This window comes from Cololabis saira, chromosome 4 (genome assembly GCF_033807715.1).
Source record: "Cololabis saira isolate AMF1-May2022 chromosome 4, fColSai1.1, whole genome shotgun sequence".
NCBI lineage: Eukaryota > Metazoa > Chordata > Actinopteri > Beloniformes > Belonidae > Cololabis > Cololabis saira.
Window position 1 is genome coordinate 46,087,589 of NC_084590.1, and position 17,125 is coordinate 46,104,713.

The window sequence follows — 17,125 nt, forward strand, 5'->3', positions numbered from 1 at the left end:
GCACGGAGACTTCTATAAGTACCTTTGTACATGACTTGAAGTACCAGATTTTTGACTTTCAGATATTGGAAAGGAAGTGTGACATCCATTGTTCCTATGTTCATGTTATATTTTGCATATTACAAATTGGAAGGGAGAGTAACAGAGTAAGTAAGTCAAACTGTACATATCTGTTTGCCTTGCTGTGAAAGTATGGTTGTGTTGAAGCTATTCTGTATGTTTCTCTCAGAAAAATAAAATGATAAAAAAAAAGAAGTTGGGAAAAGAAAGCGAGAGTTTAAAACGTATTTCTGAGAGTCATTTGCTAAAATAAGGTTGTTTAACGGTCAGATGCCAATAACCGTTTTCTGAATCACTTCATTTTCTTGCCAGAAAACACAAACAAACAATGAAGCGGTGTGATAAACAGAGTTGGGAAGGTTGCAGCTGGTTTCAGCTCCATCTCAGCTTTATTGATCTGGAAGTGAAAGAAGCAGCGTACAGTGTATAGTTTAATGCGATGTCATAAATTCTGCGCTGCAGCTTCAGACGAGCCACGTCTTTCAGCATTTCCACATTAACTCGACACCTGCTGGTTCCCTCCCTCTCCTCCGACAACTGCAGACGGGGAGTGAGAGGGCTGATATCATCGCAGGGTGTTCGGTGCATCACTCATCCTGCTCTTTATCATCCCGGCCTGAAACGAAGGAAGCGCCGCGGCAACAGTGGCTGAACGGTTAACGTCGGGCTTCAGCGAGGTCAGCGACTTGTGGAGCCACAGTGACACCCGGTGGTCGAACTCAGCGCTCCGGCTTTTATTTTTATCTCCATGTATCTGGGGAAAACTGGGGGAATGCAGGCGCCGTCCACATCTATCTATTGACACATTCACTCCGACGAAACACAGTCTGAAAAGAAAAGGGCCAATTCTGAATGAAACCAGGCAAATAGAATCAATGATCAATGAATTTACAATCACCCACAATCACATTTTTGGATTTTAGTGATATGCATTTGTCATTTAGAGGCTGGAGTCAGTCCCTCGGTGCAAATGGACCACATTGGCTGCAGGTTTCCGCTGCATGAGTCCACAAGTTATTTTGTTCTCTTTGACAGATCCCCTTCATCCGACTGAATTATTGCCCAGGTTTGGTTCTCTCCACAGATGCTCTTTAGGCTTAAGGGCCAATCCCAATACACCCCCTACTTTCTACCACTACCCCTAAAAAAGAAGCCACAGATTTTAGGGCACTTGAAATCTCCCCAGGGCCCAGTCCCAATACTCCCCCTACTCCTACTTTTCAGCACCACCCCTAAATTTTGCTTGCTACGTCACTGCGTGGTTTACGTTCGGGTACGTAAGCGACTGCGTAGTTACAATTGCACATACGTCACACCATATCAGGAAGCTGAGAGCTAGAAGCTGTTTTAATTTCCGCTGTAGCGCTGTTAATATGCCACTTTATTAAGTTTTAATATTTTTTCAGGCGTAAAAGTAACCGTTAAGATCCCCAACCTGGGCTCAGTTTATCCAAATAACGCCTGTTAAGAAATTTGATCCGATGTTTTCGGAGAAGAGCCGCCGGCCCGGCGCAGCAGCAGCTCATGGCCGGGTCGACCTGCGCCGTCGTCCCGGGGAGAAAACTGCAGCTCTGTGGAGAATTACCACTGGCTGAAATAAATCATTTAGGAAGATAAATGTTGGTTTAATAGATTAAATCTAACAGTTGTAGCTACGCCTGTTAAGAAATTTGCTCCGAAAATTTCGGGATCAAAACTACCTGCCGGCTCGGGAGCTGATTTATGGTTCCGCGTTAAATTGACGCAGAGCCTACGGCGTAGGGTACGGCTTAGGCTACGGCGTAGGCTACGGCGTAGGCTACGGCGTAGGCTACGGCGTAGGCTACGGCGTAGGCTCTGCACGGGAGGTGAAACTTAAAGTTAGAGCCGTTATGTTCAAGTTTGTCCGAGATTATATCCTAAACAGTTACTTCTTCCAAATACGTCCCATGAATCCTCGAGGGAAGGTTCTTAAATCCCGGCTGCGGTTTCCTGATATGTTTCCACGAGGAGGCCTTTTGCTGCGTCGCATCGCTGGTGGCTCCGTAAATCCTTTGAAGGAAATCAAACAAAGTCATTTCACTTCTGAACGAGTGAAGAAGCAGAAGAACGGCGGGAGGAGGGAGAGACAGACGCATCGTGGGTTCGTAGTTGGTGGAGCGATAGAAGCATAGAGAGACAGAAAGGAGAATTGTGGACTCGGTATATTTAGTTTGGGAGACAGAAGAGGAGAAATAAAGAGAACAGAAGTGAGAAAACGGAGAGAAGCAACCAAAAGAGCGGCGAAGCAGAGATGAGTCACTCAGCCCTCCGAGACAGTTATTGACAAGGAGAGATGGAGGGATAAAGAGGGATGTAGAAGAATGAGGACTGTGGGATGAGGGGGTGGCGGAGAGGAGGAGGACTTGAAGGGAATCGGTCACGAGGAAAACGGAGAGAAGCCCAGAAATAGAAGGCTGGAGCCCAGTTTTCCAGCTCACTGAGAAAAGAGAGGGAGCCGGCCGATCCCTCGCTCCGAAACGACAGAGCCGTTGACTCATCGCCGCCGCTTTCACGGTTCATCATCGGTCTGGAGGGAAAGGGGGGTGCTTTTCTCGCACTTTCACACCATCATCGGTTCACGGTCGCTGGTCGTCCCGCAGAACCAGAGCTGGGTAGAGAATAAAAAATTGTACTCAAGTAAAAGTACTGTTACTTCAGAATAATATGACTCAAGTAGAAGTAAAAAGTAGTCATCCAAATAATTACTTCAGTAAAAGTAAAAAAGTATTGGTGAAAAAACTACTCAAGTACTGAGTAACTGTTGAGTAACGTCTGATTTATTTTTTAACACAACCATTCTAACAGACAAATGTACAAAATAATCATCTTCAGGCAAATTAAATCAATAAAATAATAAAATTAATAAAAAAATAAAAAATAGCTTAAAATTAAAATAATCTTAAAGTAAATTCAAGTACTTTAATAAATAATAAAATAAATAAAAAAATAGCAGAATAAAAAAATAAATGAAGCACAAGTAGAAGAAAATTTCAAGCCTTTGTACTTTTCTTTTTTAACCAGGCAGAACTAGAACAAACATGAACTCATAGAAACTCTGTGTGTGTTTGAGTCTGTGTAAATGTGACAAAACATGCAAAAACAAACATTTTTCCCAAAGAATCACTCAGTGATGTCATGAGATTGACGCATACGCGGAGGATTAAAAGAAAAGTTACAGCTCAACGTAGCCTAATGTAGCGGAGTAAGAGGAACAGTTTCTTCTTCACAAATCTACTCAAGTAAAAGTAAAAAGTATAGTGATTCAAAACTACTCCTAAAAGTACAAAATTTCCCAAAACTTACTCAAGTAAATGTAACAGAGTAAATGTAACTCGTTACTACCCAACTCTGCGCAGAACTGAAACCAGATCTTCGCCGGTGATGTCAGTCCACCGGGTCAGAGGTTCTGACGGGTGGATGTCGTTTCCCTGAACGCACAGATCGGTAAAGTTGCTTTCGTCAGCAAGAATTATGACTAAATATCGTCGTCAACAAACCTTTATCACCTGAGGAAAACGAGACGAGACGCAACGATAATTAAATATATAATGGAATATCGTTGACGAATAAAAACCAGACTAAAATGTAGATTACAGAATAAAAACTCTGCTAAAATGTGTCTTAATTTTCGTTGACCAAAACGAGACGAAATGTTCTACCAAAGATCCTTAATGTCCATGTTTTCAGTAGTTTCCTCTGGTTTAGTTCTGCTGGGTGACGTTAGTCCTCCATCCCAGTCGCTGCAGCGGGGAATCAGATCCAGAAGATGCAGCTGCAGAGTTAGAGGCTGATGCCGTTAACGCAGAGCTCTAGGTTCACGTTATTAAAAACAAAGTTACAGAGAGAAAGGGGCCGATGGCCGGGGGGGTCTGCTCTGGTCATGGAGACGGGGCCTTCAAGGGTCTTCTAGGGTCTTTCAGGGTCTTTGAGGAACTTTGAGGGCCTAAGGCAGGGGTCGGCAACCCAAAATGTTGAAAGAGCCATATTGGACCAAAAACACAAAATAACAAATATGTCCGGAGCCGCAAAAAATGAAAAGTCTTGTATTAGCCTTAGAATGAAGACAACACATGCTGCATGTTTCTATATTAACTATAACTGGGGGAAGATTTTCTTTCATTATGCACTTTGAGAAAAAAGTGGAAATGTCGAGAAAAAAGTCTAAATGTTGAGAAAAAAGTCAAAATTTCGAGAAAAAAGTCGAAATGTCGAGAAAAGTCGAGGAAAAATTCAAAATTTCCAGAAGAAACTCGAAATGGCGAGATTAAAAAGGAAAGGAAAAAGGAAGAAAAAAGAGAAAAAAAAAGAAGAAAAAATAAAAAAAGAGAAAAAAGGGTAAAAAATTAAAAAAAAAGGAAAAAAAAATTAAAAAAAAAGAAGAAAAAAAGGAAAAATAAGGTCAAACATTTTTTTAAAAGCTCCAGGGAGCCACTAGGGCAGCGCTAAAGAGCCGCATGCGGCTCTAGAGCCGCGGGTTGCCGACCCCTGGTCTAAGGGGATCTGCTCTGGGGCTGGAGAAGAAGAAGATCCATCTTTGGATACACTTTCCTACATAGACGTGGAAAAGAAAACCCAATGTGTTGTGGAAAAAGAAAAAGATGGAGAGAAATGCGGAAAAATAAATATGTTGTAAACTCAAATGAGAGTCTTCTGTATCTGGAATGAATTTATTCTTGAGTATATAAGGTAACAATAATGTAAAAATGAGATAACCTTGTTTGAATTGTAAAATGGGTTTGGCTAAATACAATCTTTGACTAAAACTAGACTAAAATGGACAATTCTGACTAAAATGAGACTAAAATGCTCAGACTTTTAGTCGACGGAAACTTGACACGACTAAAAGGAGAATGAACGTGACTAAAACTAATAAAAACTAAAATGATAGCTTGACCCAAAGACAAACACCGGCCTGGCCGAGTAAACAGGCCTGATGTGGTTACGTAAGGCCGTCTGGCCTTATGTAAGCGCCCTCCTCCACTCCTCCGTCTGCACTTCCTCATCACTCTCTTATTAACACTATTTGGAGTCTCTCTCTCTCCCTCCCTCTCTCTTTGTAATCCTTACCTTTTTTATCCCTCCCTTCCTCGCTCCCGTCTTTTCTTTGTTGTTTTTCTTTTGTGTCTCTGACCTTGTTTCAGGCTCCACTCCTCCTTTGTTCATCGTTCTTTCTCCATCCAGCTGTTTTCCAGTCGTTCTGCAGAAACTGAAACTGTGTCGTCACTTCAAAGACGGAATGTTTTTCAGATTTCTGCATCAATGCATATAACTTTATTATAGTCATATAAAATATTTATTACCCTATTTTTTTCATGTAAAAACATAATAAAAATCAGACAAATCTCAGAACGTGAAACTTCTTTCTCTGTGCCGTTACTTATTTAGAGGATTTTTCAGCAGTTAGATCCGTGACTCGATGCTGATGAGTTTACATAGTTTATAGTTTTATTTGGACCCCATTAGCTAAAGCAAAACTGCAGCTATTTTTCCTGGAGTCACATAATACACAGAACATTACAACAAAAAATTAAAAGCAAACCTAAAGAGGTAGCATATAAAAAAGAAAGGAAAAACAGAAATTAAAGAAAAAAATAAAAAGTAATTCCGTTTAACATTTAGATATAAATAAAAACAATACATATTCATACATTTTATAACATCAACAAATTCAAACTATGTATATTTATCATAGTAAATGATAGCAATAACCATTTTTAATAAATATTCATTTTTTTATATTATACATGTACACGTGGCCATATGCTATCTACATTATTTATTTTTATTTTATATATATCTATTCAGGAGATGTTTCTTTACTAACAATTTGAATTATTGTATGTTAATAGTTTAAAGTGTTTGGGAAGTGGGTTCCATGCAGACGTAGCTCTGTACATCACCGTTCTTTTACCATAGTTTGTCTTTGTTTTGGCAGTGAAAACTTACCTCTGAGAGCACGTCTTGTGCTGTCGCTATGATTTTCTGAACTGTAACATAATCTTTTGTATAGAACTTGCGGGGTTTTTGATATGGATACATTTCTTACAAATATTAATAAATGAGGACGACCAAACGGACTGACATCAAATATAACGAGAATGTTTGATTACTGGGTTTTAAACGATTTATACATTTTAAATGTCCTTCTTCTCGTCCCGGATGTGACCTGGATTTGATTCTCCGTTAACCTAAACCCAATCAGAGCCTTATGCCCAAGGCATAAGCGAACAGTCGGCTGCTTAGGGCCCCATGACCACTAGGGGGCCCCTAAGAGTTAAAAAAATGTAATAAAATAATTTTTTACATGTGAGTGATGATTCATACATTATCAAATGTATGTTATTGTACAAAAACACAATAATTATTTAAATTATTTAATTATTTAGATTTTTTTCTCCCTGATTTTTACATAGTTTTTTACATAGTTTTCAGAACTAATTATTTAACTTGATTTTTAAACAACTTACGTTACCTTGTTTCTGGTACCTCTGTCATCATTATTTAAGTATTTGTTTGATTTTATTTGTTTATTCTATTTAATAATGGCCGGGTTTCCCAGATCCAACCTCTCTTAAGGATTTAAGAGAGGTTCAAAGAAGGTTTCAACTAAGAGAGAACCCTAAGATACGGGTGTTTCCCAGATGACTTCTTAACACCGTCCTTTAGTTTCGCTCTTTCAGAAGCTCTTTGGAGCAGCTGTCCGGTTCTGAAACCAAATAATCGATGTCAGGCAAATCGATCACCGATCACTATCAGTGCATTTTCACACGCAGCACTGCTGCCTAACGCACTAATTCCCTGCTGCCTGTGCGTTATAATGAAAAATTAAGATGATAAATATAATTCAATGACCCTTTTTCATGATGAAAACAAGACTGCAACTAAATAAGAAGTAGTTTTGATAAGAGAACGAGGGAATGTATTGTTTTTATTAAATGTGAAAGATGGACGAAAGGAGAAATTAACTTAACGATCAGCATATAGGACCACATTGTATCCTCCTGACTAGTAAAACAGAATCCTTTACCTCAAAAAAATATTCTGAAGTTTATTTAGCTGCTTGACCGTTTTCACTATTGCATTTATCAACGTTGTATTTGCGGATGTTTGGAGACGGGTTACAGTAACGCCGTATAGTTTTGCAGTAACTAATACTGCAAAATAATAAAAAGTAATGCGTTAGAGTAGGCTATCTAACGCATTACTTTTTAAATTCAGTGACGCAGTTACCGCCACCAAACGGTGTGTTACTCCGTTATTTCTGGCTACAGTGAGGCTTTTTTTCCCCACACGCGGAGACCGGGAGGCAACGTATTGTGTGTGCGTTCAAAAACATGAGCCAAGAGAAGGCGAGTTTCGCAAATCGCAACGTGGAATTACAGCAAACCCTGGTTTTTCGCAGGGGTTCCAAAAAGAACCCGTGATAAGTGAAATTCTTTAAACAATTATAGAGGGCTTCAAATTGCTTGGTGTAATATTGATTTGCCTGACGCGGCTGGATCTGTGAGTCTTTGTTCACTAAGATGGTTGTAAAGACTGGGTCAGCAGCATCTTTCATTTCCTTCTTAATGAAAGAGATACTTAAGCTAAGAGCGACTCTGGGAAACGCGATTTTCTTTCACAGGCTCCTTAAGAAGGTTTGAAAGAAGTCTTTCGCTGTTAAGAACTACTTAACTGATCTGGGAAACCCGGCCAATGTCTGTTTTTGTACATTTGAATTTGTTCTTATATGGAGAACATATTGACAAGGTTCTGTTTATCTAAGTTGACTGATTTTAATTATAGTTCTAGTTTTTGTAGTACTTTGTTGTTGCACTTAATTGTTGTTGTTCCACTTCAAATTGTTGTTGCACATTGCTGTTGCAGTTTATTTAAAACCAAAAATAAAGTAGATAATGTGTTTACAGTAAATGGTTTATAAATAATCTGTTTGATTATTTTGTTTCTTTTAGTAGGCCTACACTGTAGATGATACTCAGTATCACACTTAGTACTATATCACTTTAAATATAAAGTGTAAATCGACCCCAGGCCGCTCTTGTAGCTGAATTTGCTGCCATTTCAGATTAAAAACCATAGATGGGTAAAAACATGCCAGGCTGACAGTAGGATGATGGAAACAACACTGCTGCAACTGTGCAGCTCTCTGACCTTTTATCTGTTGCAAAGTTCTTACATCTAGTTTTACAAGTGTATTTGTAACGACAGGGAAGAACATGAAATAAGTTTATAGTGGGTGTGTGAATGATCAATAATCAGGATTATTGGCAGTAATAGAGGGCCCCAAAATCACATTTTGCTTAGGGCCCCATGGAGGCTTGGGCCCTGACCCCAATAAAGCTGGGCGGTGGGTGAAAGCGTTGATGTCATCTCTCCGCAGTGCAGCGGCGCTGGTTTCCGGAGCCTGGCGAAGGCATGAAATGGGTTTTAAAGTCTGAGTATTCAGGACTGGAAAACAAGCGTACAGACGCCCGCAGATCTGCTCAGGAACGGAGAGAATGTGTTGAATCACTGGAGGAATGTTCCCTCGTTGAATAAGAGAGCCCCGTGAAGGATCCGCTCACAAAAGAGCAGTAAATCCACAGAAAACAGACCGTGATGTTTGCTGTTAATAGAAACTGTGTCGCAACATCCTGGTGAGACGCCATCTTTGGTTTATTATTAACTTTTTATTGAGAGAAATTATATTTCAGGCTCAGTGGCGACTTTGGTGCATCTGAAGGTCTCATCCGAGGGACGTTTGGCTGTTTTCTTCAACATCAGCATCAGCATCAGCACCATTATCAGCATCAGTATCATTAACATCAACATCAACATCATTATTAGCATCATTATCAGCATCAACATCAGCATCAGTATCAGCATCAGTATCATTATCAGTATCATTATCAGCATCAACATCAGCATCATTATTAGCATCATTATCAGCATCAACATCAGCATCAACATCATCATCAACATCAGCACCATTATTAGCATCAGTATCAGTATCATTATCAGCATCAACATCAGCATCAGTATCATTATCAGTATCATTATCAGCATCAACATCAGCATCATTATTAGCATCATTATCAGCATCAACATCAGCATCAGTATCATTATCAGTATCATTATCAGCATCAGCATCATTATTAGCATCAGCATCAACATCATCATCAACATCAGCACCATTATCAGCATCAGCACCATTATCAGTATCAGCATCAGCATCAGCACCATTATCAGCATCAGCACCATTATTAGCATCAGTATCATTATCAACATCAGCATCAGTGTCATTATCAGCATCAGCATCAGCACCATTATCAGCATCAGCACCATTATTAGCATCAGTATCATTATCAACATCAGCATCAGTGTCATTATCAGCATCAGCATCAGCACCATTATTAGCATACACCATCAGCATCACCATCAGCATCAGCATCAGCACCATTATTAGCATCAGTATCAGCATCAACATCAACATCAGCATCAGCACCATTATCAACATCAGCATCAGCATCATTATCAGCATCAGCAACCCGGCTCCTTACATGTACTGTATATAATAACTGCATCTGCATCAAAACAAGACTAAGAGATGTGAGTCTGTTGTTGCTGCAGCCTTCCTGCAGGGGGCAGCACAGTGTCCTGCCTGCAGGGGGCAGCACCGTGTCCTTCCTGCAGGGGGCAGCCCCGTGTCCTTCCTGCAGGGGGCAGCCCCGTGTCCTTCCTGCAGGGGGCAGCACCGTGTCCTTCCTGCAGGGGGCAGCACCGTGTCCTTCCTGCAGGGGGCAGCACCGTGTCCTTCCTGCAGGGGGCAGCACCGTGTCCTTCCTGCAGGGGGCAGCCCCGTGTCCTTCCTGCAGGGGGCAGCACCGTGTCCTTCCTGCAGGGGGCAGCACCGTGTCCTTCCTGCAGGGGGCAGCACCGTGTCCTTCCTGCAGGGGGCAGCACCGTGTCCTTCCTGCAGGGGGCAGCACCGTGTCCTGCCTGCAGGGGGCAGCACCGTGTCCTTCCTGCAGGGGGCAGCACCGTGTCCTTCCTGCAGGGGGCAGGACCGTGTCCTGCCTGCAGGGGGCAGCACCGTGTCCTTCCTGCAGGGGGCAGCACCGTGTCCTTCCTGCAGGGGGCAGCCCCGTGTCCTTCCTGCAGGGGGCAGCCCTGTGTCCTTCCTGCAGGGGGCAGCACCGTGTCCTTCCTGCAGGGGGCAGCACCGTGTCCTGCCTGCAGGGGGCAGCCCCGTGTCCTGCCTGCAGGGGGCAGCCCCGTGTCCTTCCTGCAGGGGGCAGCACCGTGTCCTGCCTGCAGGGGGCAGCACCGTGTCCTGCCTCACGTCCATCTGCTGGGGTTTAAGAGACAGAACTTTCAGAAATGCGGGGGCCAAAAAGGGCCAAAAAGTGCGTCCGTGCATGCATGCGTGCGTGCGTGCGTGCGTGCGTGCGTGCGTGCGTGCGTGCGTGCGTGCGTGCGTGCGTGCGTGCGTGCGTGCGTGCGTGCGTGCGTGCGTGCGTGCGTGCGTGCGGCGGTAGATAGACCTCACCAAAGATACTCTATACAGAAGATAGCGCATTACCGTTACTGCCAATGATATGAAATGGTATACACTTCCTGTCTCCTAAGTGGGCGTGGTCGCCCCTCTCCCCACATCGTTTTGGAACATACAACACTAGATACAGTACAACTTTAATATTTGCGCCTTATTTTGCCGCTTGTTTTTTTTTTTTATCTGCCGCCTTCTATCTGCTCTGCTTTATCTGATATCAACCCAGTACAAGATCATCGGATCAGTCTAATATTCTGTTTTCCCTTCCAAAAAGACTTCAATAATAACAGTAACAGTATTATTAAGCAAAGAAGCAAGTTTTATTTTAGTTTTAAACTAAAAAACTTTGGCAGTTCTGCAGTTACCGACGACTCTGAGCAGAGCTATGTATTATTATATTATATTATATTATTAGCTATGAGAGCCAAATCTCGCGAGAGTGTGTTGCTCAGACAGAGACCGGTCTCAAACAAAGTTCATTTTCTCGTAATTTGTCGGTCTGAAAATTGCCATTTTGGTGTCAGAATGTTCAGAAGGTTTGTGGCTTTTGAAAAATGGGTCCCATATTTACTTAGGTTACTATGGAGCGAAGGAATTGGTAATAATCTGTGCTCACGTTCACTTTTCCCATAGGACTCAATAGACTCAGGACCTGCTGTTATTCTACGGTTGTGTTAGTCTAAACACAACCGTAGTGGGCTGTCTCGTTTATAGAACGTCTCTGACCTCACTTAACTTCTGTGAAGTAACTATAGTTTGTTTGCACCACAGGGTGGCGGTATAACAGATCATAAGAGAGAGAAATTACTTCTCAGTTGCCTCTCCGCCGTCGTCCAGTTCAGCACCGCGGACAGCGCCGTGCTGCAACGCGGCGCGGCGCTGAAAGTGAACCTTGTTGCAGAGAAACCCTGGTAACACTTTACAATAAAGTACACAAAATTTAGAGTAGGCTAGTTACCAAAACCCTCATTAACATTAAGGCATTTTGCTTTGCAAATAAATGAATCTATTTAAACGAGATATTTGCAAAACAATTTTCTGAACTGACAAGGAATGAAATAATAATAATGGGCATAAAATAATAATAATAAATAATAAGCTTTATTATTTAAAAAAATCCTTAGTAAAGTAAGGAAATTTGCAATAGCCTACTGGTAGTCAAGGTTATTAAGCTAGCTTAACGGTTCAAATAGACTTACTGTAAACAAAGTACAGCAACACACGTCACAGAATTGAAGCAATTTTATTGGTTATGATGTACACTGTATGCATTTCTATTTTGTGCTCTTTGATTGGATTAAAATGTAAACATTCTTCCTGTTGTATGTTTGCCTTATTTGTTTTACCTAATAGGTGAGAATGATAGAATGATTTAAATGTCTTTTAAGTGTTGCAATATAAGGGCATTTGAGGAGTGATTCACGACTTAGGCCCCGTTTACACGTAGCAAAAACGGTGGTGTTTTCATGCGTTTTGGCCGTTCATTTACACGAAAACAAAGCTTAAAGTCACCAAAAACAATCATTTCTGAAAACTCCGGCCAAAGTGGAGATGTTCAAAAACTCTGTTTTCACGTTTGCTTGTAAACGGAGGGAAACGGAGATTTAGGCTTCAGAACGTCACATTATGTGACAGAAACGTCACCAGCATCATGTGCTCGACCTGTGTTTACAATTTGTTTGGCCACCGTCAATATTTTCTTGTATTTTACCTGTTTTATATTCTAAAGTCAGACTTAAAAGTAACTCCACTTCTCTGTCACTCCAAACGAAAGACTCTCGTCCATCTTGGAAGTAACTGGAAGTCAAGGCTGATTTATAGTTCCGCGTTACACCAACGCAGAGCCTACGGCGTAGGGTACGCGGCGACGCGCACCGTACGTAGGCTACACCGTCGATTTAACGCAGAACCATATTCTTCAGGCTTCACACTTTTATCCAGGATTGTGATTGGCTAGCATGACTTTATCTTCTCGTCACACTGCCCCCTGTAGGTCTGGCTGCTCATAGCACCTTAACAGCGTATTTATGCGGGTTCGTATAAACGAGGATATTCTTCAAAACGTAGAGGGGGAAATATCCGTTTTTGTAAATACAATACTATGTGTAAACGTGGCCTTAAAAAGAATGTGAGAGGAGGGAAAAGTCGGGGGGGCCAATGGCCCCCTGGCCCCCCCCACTTCCGGCGCCATTGCTTCGCGGCCCCTCAGCGATGTCTTCACCTCTGCTTCTCTTGTCTCCACCAGGTACCTCGCGGGTCGGGAATCCTGGGCGGTCCGGGTCCGGGACCAGGACCGGGACTTACCCCACCCTCGGGCGCCGTCTGGTACCAGGACCGGATGTGGTCGTGTGCGTCCTCGTGGGCACGTGGAGGAGGACATTGGGACTCCCCCGGGTTGATATGCTAACCTCCACGCCGCGGGGGGACGGACACACCGGCCCGGAGGTTCTCCTTGCGCCGGCGGTTTCACTGGGGGTTTGAAACCCGGTTTCAGAGGCATCGCCCCGTTTTACGAAGGAAGTACTCAACGAACCTGGACGTCTGGGGGTTCTGCTGGATTCCGTTTCTGGTTTTGACCCTGGATTCTGGTCCTGGAAACCGCCGAACAGATCTGGATTCTAAGTGACGTTCAGGATCACCGAGGATTCGAGGCACCGTCTTTCTCCACGTTACAGTCGTACGCCAAAGGATTGCAACAGTATTACGACGAGATTGTTTAATATTTGGCAAGAGAGCAAACGTCCGAAAGCACACCTTGTCTCTTAGCACTTAAATAATAAACTGATTTACTAAAGCGTGAACTTTTCTGGCACTTTAGTCATGCATCTGTTTCCATGTCATCTTTCTGCTTCTCCGCCACGCTCGCTCTCTTTCTCATGAAGAACTGAATAGTTATACTCTGCGGTATTATCGACTGAACCCCCCCCTCCCCCTGGCATTGGATGACTCTAGATAATGTTGAAATAATCAGTGTGTTTGCGTCCATGGTGGATCGGTTCTTTCTGTGTTGGAGTATTAATAAAAAATAAATAAAATTAATAAATAAAAGAGAAGAAAAAAAAAAGTTAAAACTTTGGATTCCCGAGAACGGAGCCTTGCGGGACGCCTGAGCCACAAATGCAGTACCTGCACGGGGAGAAGTGACGCTCTGACTCTGCAGAACTCTGCCGAACTGGGCAGGAAGACTGTTTCAAGCCGATCACTAGATATATGAAGTGGTTTTAAAGACGGCCAGCAGAACTTGCGTTGCCCCCCCCACCTTTACCGTTTGACAGTGTCTGTGTTTGTATGTGACATACATCTTGCAGTCTTCGATGGTTTGATACCCATGATTTACTTTGAATATAGCAAAACAAACCATCCACAATAAGGAGGAAAACACGACACCACGGGAAACGGATATTTTATGCTTTCATAGATACAATTATGTGGATTTTTAATGAAATAAAAAGGTATTTTTCTTGGAAAAAAAACTGATGTGTTGTTGTTCAACGTTTAACGAAACTTTGATTCCAATGAATGTGTGAACGAGTTCGTTTTCAGATGATGTTTTCAACACCCGGAGATCCTGTCTGGGGGACGGCTTCGGTTTCCAGAGGAATTTTGCAGACTTGTAATTCGCACACGAGCAGCATAGATTAGCATTAGCATTACGGAAGAGTATTAGGGCCATGCAGGAGAAAAAATATTTGAGAGGGGAAGATTTTTTTTATTGTGCACGTTGAGAAAAAAGTCGAAATGTCGAGATTAATGTCGAAATACAATTTAGAGAAAATAGTCGAAATTTCGAGAATATTGTTGAAATACAATTTTTTAGAAAAAAGTCAAAAAGGTTGAGATTAATGTTGAAATACAATTTCAAGAATAAAGTCGATATTTTGTGAATGAAGTCGAAATTTCGCCTTTTTTCTCAACATTTCGACTTTTTTCTCGAAATTGTACTTCAACATTAATCTCGACATTTCGGCTATTTTCTCGACATTTGCACAATTTAAAAAAAATCTTCCTCCTCTAAAATATTATTTTTATTTTTCTCCTGCCTGGGTCGAATACTGTTCCATAATAGCATTGATGTGACGATGTGAAGCCTTTTTAAGATGCGATCGCGACCGCAGGTACAACCAGTGCCAAGGATGACGAATGTCTTCTACTGCTCGGATTATGGACAGGATGTTCAAATGATCCAATAAAGTAAAGTGAGAAAATAAAAAAACACATTTTGTTGACAGTGCTGAACTGAACAAAATCCAACGTAGAGCCAAGAAAAGTTGCAGTTCCTCGACTGACCACTAGGGGGATCCAACAACGAGTCGAGCTCCTGGGATCGGCCGAAGGAGCCAGGAACCACAACTGGAACAGGTCAACCTTCATAAACGATTTATTAGGGGTGTAACGATACGCTAATCTCACGATACGGTACGATACACGATATTGAGGTCACGATAACGATACGATATTATAGCAGTATTTTTTTTACCACCTAGAATGAGGAACATATGACTGGAAAAAATGGTCTTTGTACGGTGGCCGAGACCCGCCATTGCTGAAAATAAAAGTAACGCTGCAAACAGAAACAAACGCTGCTGCAAATAAAATAAACACTTAGCAAATAAAATAAACGCTGCAAACAAAAAGAAACGCTGCTGCAAATAAAAGAAACGCTGAAAATATAAAGAAACCCTGCTGCAAATAAAATAAAAAAACCACGCAAATAAAAAAGCCACAACGGAAGTGAATTTCCGGGGACTATTTTTGCTGATGCACATTAAACAAACACATAAAAAATTACACGTAGCGACGTTGAACACGAACCTTTTCACTTATTTTCTCGTTCGTTGATCTTCTTATTCCTCGCTATTCTTATTTCTTCCTTTTCACTTACGTCCTCTTCATCTTCTTCTTCTCCTCTCACGTAAAAAACACCGGTGCATCAGCAAAAACAGTCCCCGGTAATTAACTTCCGTTGTGGCTTTTTTATTCGCGTAGTTTTTTTTTAATTTGCAGCAGCGTTTATTTTATTTGCAGCGTTTATTTTATTTGCAAAGCGTTTATTTTATTTGCAGCGACGTTTCTTTTTAATTGCGTTTCTTTAATTTGGAGCAGCGTTTGTTTCTGTTTGCAGCGTTACTTTTATTTTCAGCAAAGGCGGGTCTCGGCCACCGTATCTTTGGAATGGAAAGACACAAAATACAAAACAATGCTGTGCGTTTGCCCTATTGTTGCAGTTTGTAATGCTTTATAACTGTTTAAGTTTTAAAGAGAAAGCCAGGCCAACCATTTTCCACAAACTGACCTAAAAGTTAATGTCAGGTTTGGATTATGTATCTTCAGTTTCAGTTTCAAGTACAAATATTTTGCCACATACTGAATAGTTTCTCTCATGTATGACTTGACTTTTGTCTTTTCCAGAAATTTTTTTTTTTTTTTTATATATTTTTATCCCGGTTTTTTTCCCATTTTTACCACCCAGTGCTCCTACCTACTGACAGTCCTGGGCATTGCCATCCATCTACCAACCCCGGGAGGGCCCTGCACTGAGCTCAGGTCTCCTCCTTAACCTGAGGAGTGAGCAGGCCGCATCTTTTCACCAGACAGGGTGGGGTTTCTCCGGCCCAGAAATTTAACAACTAAAATTAAATAAATAAATAAAAGTAAAGACTTAAATGTGGCGGGGGCGTCTTCTATTGCTACGTTTGTTCTCCATTCTACTTGATCTACTTGTAACTGAAACAACAAAAAAAGGAAAGATGGAGAGGGGGGTGCGGTGCAGATTAGTCCCCCACTAGCTCAGAGCGCCCTCTTGTGTTAAAACAAAATCACTACATTGAAAAAGAAATCAGCGTCTGCTTGTATTGACTTGATAGATTTGTCCCAATATCACGCTACAGTTTGTCACCTCCACGACACGTATCGTGACGTTTGTGTATCGCGTAATTTCATGGCACGATATATTGTTACACCCCTACTTTTTATAAAGGGTTTACTGTATTCCACTGGATATGGGCGTAGTTCCTTCATGTGGTCAGCTAACTGCACGAATAAACAGGGTTTTCCTGATTTTTTCCTACTTGCTGGTTCAAGATTATTCAAACATGTTATGTTTGTCGTCTTTTTTGAGATATGAACTAAGATGGAATGGGACCAAAACGAGGAGGATCTGTCCTGAAATCGTTACTATGCTCCAAATAAATAAAATACAGCATATTCCCCACTTCTCTGGAAGTTTCTCTGGACGAGTGAACTTTGGTCTGACGCTCGTCAGCAGATATTTGTGTAGCTGTAAGATGTAGATGATAAAAGTGGAGAAACCCAGAACCAGAACCGTCCAGACGGTGACTGAACATTAACAGATGGAAATTTGATTCGTTCGTTTTTGGTTTCTTTAACTCTGAAGCCTCCGGGATGAATGATAAATGACGACTGGGGAAAGAGAAAGAAACAGCTGGAGGTGGGTTTACTTTTGTTAAACTGGATATTTTGGTTTAATATGTTGTTTTATTGGGCAGCACGAAG

The 17,125-nt window shown here is 41.8% G+C and overlaps 1 protein-coding gene across 2 annotated transcripts in view; it reads left to right on the plus strand.

Annotated features, from left to right (window-relative positions):
- Positions 1-14,058, plus strand: part of si:cabz01090165.1 (uncharacterized protein LOC100333421 homolog) — a 686,742-nt gene extending 672,684 nt beyond the window's left edge. For both annotated transcript variants that reach the window (XM_061719918.1, XM_061719919.1), the window contains one exon: positions 12,858-14,058. The gene's annotated coding sequence lies outside the window, so the exon portion shown is untranslated. The remainder of the gene's footprint in view (positions 1-12,857) is intronic.
- Positions 14,059-17,125: the final 3,067 nt, after the last annotated feature.